Source organism: Ailuropoda melanoleuca, chromosome 6 (genome assembly GCF_002007445.2).
Source record: "Ailuropoda melanoleuca isolate Jingjing chromosome 6, ASM200744v2, whole genome shotgun sequence".
Classification (NCBI taxonomy): domain Eukaryota; kingdom Metazoa; phylum Chordata; class Mammalia; order Carnivora; family Ursidae; genus Ailuropoda; species Ailuropoda melanoleuca.
Genome location: NC_048223.1, coordinates 120,790,086 through 120,796,753, shown reverse-complemented (window position 1 = coordinate 120,796,753; position 6,668 = coordinate 120,790,086).

Sequence of the window (6,668 nt, the reverse complement as noted above, 5' to 3'; positions counted from 1 at the left end):
TTTCTCTTCCCACTCTCTAAAAAAATAAACAAGTAAAATATAGTGCCCTCACCTACTTCAATGGAAAAGATTTCATTGATGACATTTTGCAACAAGAACTCGGACATCTCCTTTTGCTAAAAGGACATATGATGGTATACTTTTATTTTTTCTAGTGCTTATATACCAAAATCTACTTGATAAAAGGAGATGTGCTATGTTTAAATTCTTATTAAAAATTCCAATGCTGTTGCTTTCATGATCCCTTTTTTCTTACTTCCTGGTGTAAGGAAAGTTAAGGCACTTGATAAACTTCTTAGATTCCTTGTAAATGTGAGTCCTGCCAGGAGCAGCAGTCAGGGGTTCAGAGATTAGATTCTCTCTAGCAAAACCAACTGGCCAGTGAGGGGACTTGATGCCAGAGAACTACCCCATTTGTCTCAACACCTTGAATGTGGGGTCCACAATGGACTTCTCCAGCTGCCCTGCTTCATGTTGTTGATGGCCCAGTAAGAGGGCAGGTGAAGCACATGCCTGAGGATGAAGAAGCAACTTGAAATAGAAACAGGCAGCTAGAACATTCTTTCAACACAGGTCACAAACCTTGGAAATATCTGCACCAGAACAACCCCACCTCATTTCTGACATACCATCCCTGCTCCCTGCTCCCACACTCAAGAACATGCTGAGACATGCCTGAGAGTCCTTCATTCAAAACTCAGACATTTAAGCACAGTACGACACCACACAATTCCCACTGTCTGGTTCCAGGTATCTTGCTTAGTCACAAAGCGGTCAATGTCAGAGTCTACCTCTAACCCAGAGGCTCTGAGCTCCAAGGTCCCAACAATACTCAGGCATAAAACCCAACAGAACGCTGAAGTTGTCTCTGGTTGTGCTGTGTTCACACAGTTTGAACAGACTCTTTTGCACAAATTTATTGGGACCAACTTGCTTTCAAATTCCATCAGCCACATAGTTGTAGATGATGTCAGCTGCCGTTTTGGGAATGATGGTAAATCACCTGAAAAGAATAGCTTCCACTTGTTTGTATTCCAGGAAATGGAAATAGGCTGTTCTCTATCTCATCTCTTGATGTCTCAAGACAGTTGAGACATCAGAATGGACCGACCGAGGAAAAGTCACAAAGAGATCTCTCAAGATATTTCCCCAAAGACCTGGTCACTTTCCAAGGGATCTGGTCCCCTCCCATCTAGACTCAGCCATTGCCCCAAATCTCCCAGAGTACCTATTGTATACATTTGCACATTGTATACATTATTGCTTTAGTGGGGAGAAAACTGAAGAGCTTGAGTATAAAAACAAACAAGACATCATCAAACCAGCCATATCTACTGGGTAGGCCACTCCAGTTATTCTAGAAGAAAAGCCTAAGGAGATTGTGTGTTGACTCTAATGGCACTTGGAAAGTGCCCAGGACCTTAAACGAACATTTACTAAAGAATTATTACGTTTTCATGGCTGATGACATACCATGTTTAACTATTTATATGAACTATATGAACTATCTCAGTTCCCCCAACCCAGTCATCCCCACTTATAGACAAGGACACCGAGGCACAGACATAACAAGTCAGTCCAAGGACATGCAGACTCCGCCTCTGCTGTCAATGCTTTCAGCTATCATCCTGCTCTGCCTTCTGTCATAGTCACTGCCTGCCACCAACCCTCTCCTTGTGGTTTTTGAAAGGAAAGTGGTCCATGCTAACTTACTTCCCATAAACCCACCAAAATGGGGTTTTCAATACGAAGTCACCCAGTAGCCTTGACTGAGTTCAACATTGTTTTTGTGCATGTAGGGTGATTGACTCCAGGATAAGAATGCTTTTGATTACTGTGGTTTTTATTTTTAGGGTTTTTATCTTACATCTGTCACAAGCACCCAGATTATTTCATCCTCTTAGGTACCATCTTCTCTGCCATATAGTCTGCATTTGTCTCAGTGGAGTTAAGGATGTTGTGGATGGGAGCCCTAGATGAGCCCTCTTCATGGAGTCTCACTGTTGTCAAGCAAATGGCCATCCTAAGGGGTTGGTATGGAGTGACAGGATGCCACAAAGCAGAGATCATGCTAGATTGTTCATTGTTTAATGTGTTAGTTCAAGATATAACCAAATGATGAGCTTCCCAGAGATTTGCTCATGGACACGTCTCTGGATTTACTTCCACCAACTCCATCCAGATTTAGACAAGAATTTAGAAGGCAAATAAGAACCAGGTCCAGCTGTAGCTCTTCACCCATTTGCCCCAAAAGACAAATGACATTCTACCACCAACAGCAGGCAACACTTCAAAAACTCCATTAATCAGAAGTCCTTTTTTTCCCCCCTTAGAGCTTTGGAAAATGTGTCAAGGGCACAGTTTGGAAACTAGGACCTAGAGATAACCTCCCATCAGGGCACTGCCCTGGCTGGATAAAGTATTTGCATGGCTAAGCATGGAGGAGGGGAGTATCTGAAGGCTGGGGCTGGGTAGCTATAGTCAACGTGAGTCTGTATCTGTTCCCTCCTGTTCCTGACAGCAGTGCCAGTGAAGAGAAGAACACTCTTCCTTTTTGCTCTGTCTGGCTAATTCCTGCACCAGCTCCAGACCTCAGCTCACCTATGACTTTCTTGGGGCTGCTCTCTCTCATATCTTGGTCACATCTCTCTTGCCATGCACCTCTTGCTCCAGCACTTACCACAGCTGTAATTGTAACTAATTGTATTAGTTGATTACTGCCTATCTTGCCATTAGACCATAAGTCCCTGAAAGCAGGGAACACATTCCCCTGAAACAATACAGAGAGAGCCCACACTTAGTCTCTCCTGCACAGAAGGGTCCTGGTAGGGCTGGTTCTTGTCAAGTGAGGTATCAAGGACATTGAGGCCATTTTGCAAGGTGTGGGAAAGTTCAGTGTCAGCAATGCACTCATGGAAAAGCCTTTACATGTACAAGTCAGACTTATGTAGCCATGAACCATTTGGGAAAATGTTACAAACCTAAATTCACTTGACATTAAGAAAACATAGACATTAAGAAAAAATAAGTAAAAATAGATAGCACTTAAAATATAAAGACATATCTCTGTCACTTTCTTTGGAAATTCTTAGCAAAGTTGTGCTTCCATAATTACATTATAAACACAAAAAACTTAATTCAGTACTGGGCCATGCAGCATGGTTGCTCAAAGTGTGGTCTACAGACCATCCTCATTTTCAGTTATATAAAAATTCAGATTCCTGACCCTCAACCCACACCCTCTAAATCAGGCTCTCTGAAGGAGAGGAAGGTAAATCCCAAGGACCTGCATTCAAAAAAATACCCTCATTGATTCTGATGTACATGGAAGTTTGAGGCAAAGGCAAAACACAACTGAAGAAGAATATAACAATATAAATACAAGGTCCATTTATTCTATAACTGAAAGAAGTTTCTACTGCCTTTGTATTTCTATAAAGGACACAAATCATGCTTCTGTGCAGACTTCATACCATTCACTAAAGGCAGTGTTTATGCTTAAAATATAAATAATTGTATAGGACAATAAATAAATTTTAAATCAAATTCAGAATATTGTTTTAAAAGTACTCACCACTTGTTGTGGTAGGATATGATTGGGTAGCTATAAAGGAATAAAAGAAAAATCAGACACGTGTGTGTTTCATCTGCAGGGATCCTGAACAACAAACCCACCTTTGAACCATTGCTTTTTTTCTGGTTGACTTCAAAGTAGAGATACAACAACGGCACATGGATCAACATCAACAGATCAGTAAGCTGTCTTTGAAACTTATGCAAATTGATAAAGATTTCTTGTGTCTCGGGTACGTAGAAAACAAATTACTAAACTAGTCCCAAGAAACATGGTGAGGCTGGTGATGGGTAGTTAAGGAGGGCACGTATTGCGTGGTGCACTGGGTGTTATATGCAACTAATGAATCATGGAACTTTACATCAGAAACCAGGGATGTACTGTATGGTGACTAACATAATATAATAAAAAATATTATTATAATAAAAAATGTAAATCAGAAAAACAAATAACAGAGGGAAACAGGTGGGGTGGGAACCCTGGGTAAGGGAGTGTACGGTAACTCTGTATTTTCTGCTCATTTTTTCTACAAACCTAAATNTATTATTATAATAAAAAATGTAAATCAGAAAAACAAATAACAGAGGGAAACAGGTAGGGTGGGAACCCTGGGTAAGGGAGTGTACGGTAACTCTGTATTTTCTGCTCATTTTTTCTACAAACCTAAATAAACTGCTCTAAAAACTTAAAAAAATAAAAAANTAAACTGCTCTAAAAACTTAAAAAAATAAAAAATAAAAGGTGGCTTTTTATATCTTAAGAATATATTCAATGAAATGCTCTTAAATAATTGGTGCATTTGTTTCTGCATATTTCCTGCTGCGGCTATGTCTTTATTTCATTACAATAGAAATTGACATTTCAGAGCTGTAGAAAAGCAAATTAGGCTTGTACCTAATTTGGTACAAATGGGGACCCATTACTTTTCTTATTTCTTTGTGAAAATTTAGCCATACTGGTTTATATGAATGGGCGTGAGGAGTTGAGACTGAGATTGACTTCCCAGTTCCCAACTAACTGAAATCACTAAAAGCATGGATTGGAAACGATTTGGTCCAAAAAAACAGTCAAGTGACTTTGTGTTGACAAAGGCAGTGAGAGATGAAAAATGCCTTTCCTTGTCATAAAATGACAGAGGTGGTCATTTACTGAGACTTACTGACCCTGAAAGGGCTATTGGGAGAAGTCAATGAGAAATGTAGATCAAATGTGTATCAGACTGACCGGCGCGTTGTCAGCACACAACACATGTTAGCTATCGAAGCAATAAGAATTACGGTGATGACTGTGATTGTACAATTTCCAACACTCACTGTCTTAAGTGCTTCACCCACATTGTCCACTTTGGTCCTCCTGGCAACCCACAACAGTAGGGTTCCCTCCTCTTACAGAGAAGTAAACTGAAGCACTTAGAGGTAAAATAAGTTGGCCAAGGTACTACTATTATTTTCATTTTCCAGATGGAGAAATCAGTTGGAGAACAGGGGTCATTGCTATTACTACTCTGCCCTGAACCATGTAATACGCATTATCTCCTGGAGCCCCCACCCCCAACACCCGAGGAGCAGATGACGCCGGTGTCTTCCCCATGGCCATAGGTAGGATTGATTTCCTGAGCAGCTCACGTCATCCAGGACAATCAGTCCTGAGCCCTGACCAAACTATGACTTCCTCAAATGTATTAAAAGCTTTCCATGTATCGTCCTAGTTAATCCTCAAAATAACCCATGGGAAAACAGGGGCTCAGGAAGGTGACCCAAGAGCAACCGACTGGTAAGAGATAAGGGGCAGGACTTTGTACTCAGGCAGTTGCTCTTAACCATTTCACAGTTCTGCTTTTCAGTATATATAGATTTAACATTTGAACTCTATGGCCCAAATCATAAGGTCTGCACTCTGGCACGAGCAAGCATACCCATGCACACACAGGAGAATAATAAGGTCAAGAAATGGCAGAAGAAGTTACTGCTTAAAGCATCGACAGAGGTAGAGGTTTCCACTCTTTCCCCAATACCTGATGAAAACTCTAGAAAAGAAGAGGGATAGTAACTGATTATATCCAGAGAGCCTCAGGTAGACGCTCCTGTTTCCGCCGGCTTCTGCTGCCCTGCTGAGTGGCTGCAACCCCTGAGGGGACACCCTGGGGGGAAGAGATCTTAGAAAAGAGGTGTGGCTGGGTACAGACTGGCATGGAGACTCAGGGCCTGTCTTCTGGTCAGTGTGAAACCTTGCGATGAAGAGGCTGAGGGCCCAAGTGGACCCGATCAGAATAGGGCCTTCCTTGTCCTACACCTAAAACCCAGCAAGATTCTCTACAGCAGTCCTCCTAGGCCCTTGGGGGTAGGGGTGGGCCCCACAACCACCCAGTCCCAGAGTTCAGAGTTACCATTTGATGCCGTTGCCATCTCAAAACTGGATCTTGAGGTGGATGCCTCTGACCTTGCTGAGAAAGACAAAGAAAAAGGGCCAAATGAGAGCTCTTCTGAAAACAAGCATTGGATCTGACCTCCTTGCTAATTCAAGCAGGGAAGGCAGCTGCGTCACACTTCACTTTGGAGGGTTAGCTGGGCCTCGTTCATTAAATAATTCACTCAGCAAGTCTGGACTAATTTCTGACTGCGCAGAGGCACTGCACTGAAAGTCAGGGTGGAGGGAAGGATCCATCAGACAGGGCAAGGCTCAGTCCTCTGGAGCTCAGAGGCGACTCAGCAGCCAGACTTGGTAGCCAGTAATCCGGTCTTTCCCTGGGAAGAACACAGAGTGCAGGGGAGTGGGAATCTCAAAGGGAGGGATTCATGGGCTTGGAAGAAAAGCAGGAGGATTCCAGACAGGGGCAGATATTTCCTCTAGGCTTGAAAGAAGGCATAAACACATGTCAAGAAAAAATGGAGCAAAAGGACCACCAAATAAAATACAGGATGCCCAGTTAAATTGGGATTTCAAATAAACAAGGATATTTCTTTTTTTTTTTTTTTAAGATTTTTATTTATTTATTTATTTGACAGAGACAGAGACAGCCAGTGAGAGAGGGAGCACAAGCAGGGGGAGTGGGAGAGGAAGAAGCAGGCTCACAGCAGAGGAGCCTGATGTGGGG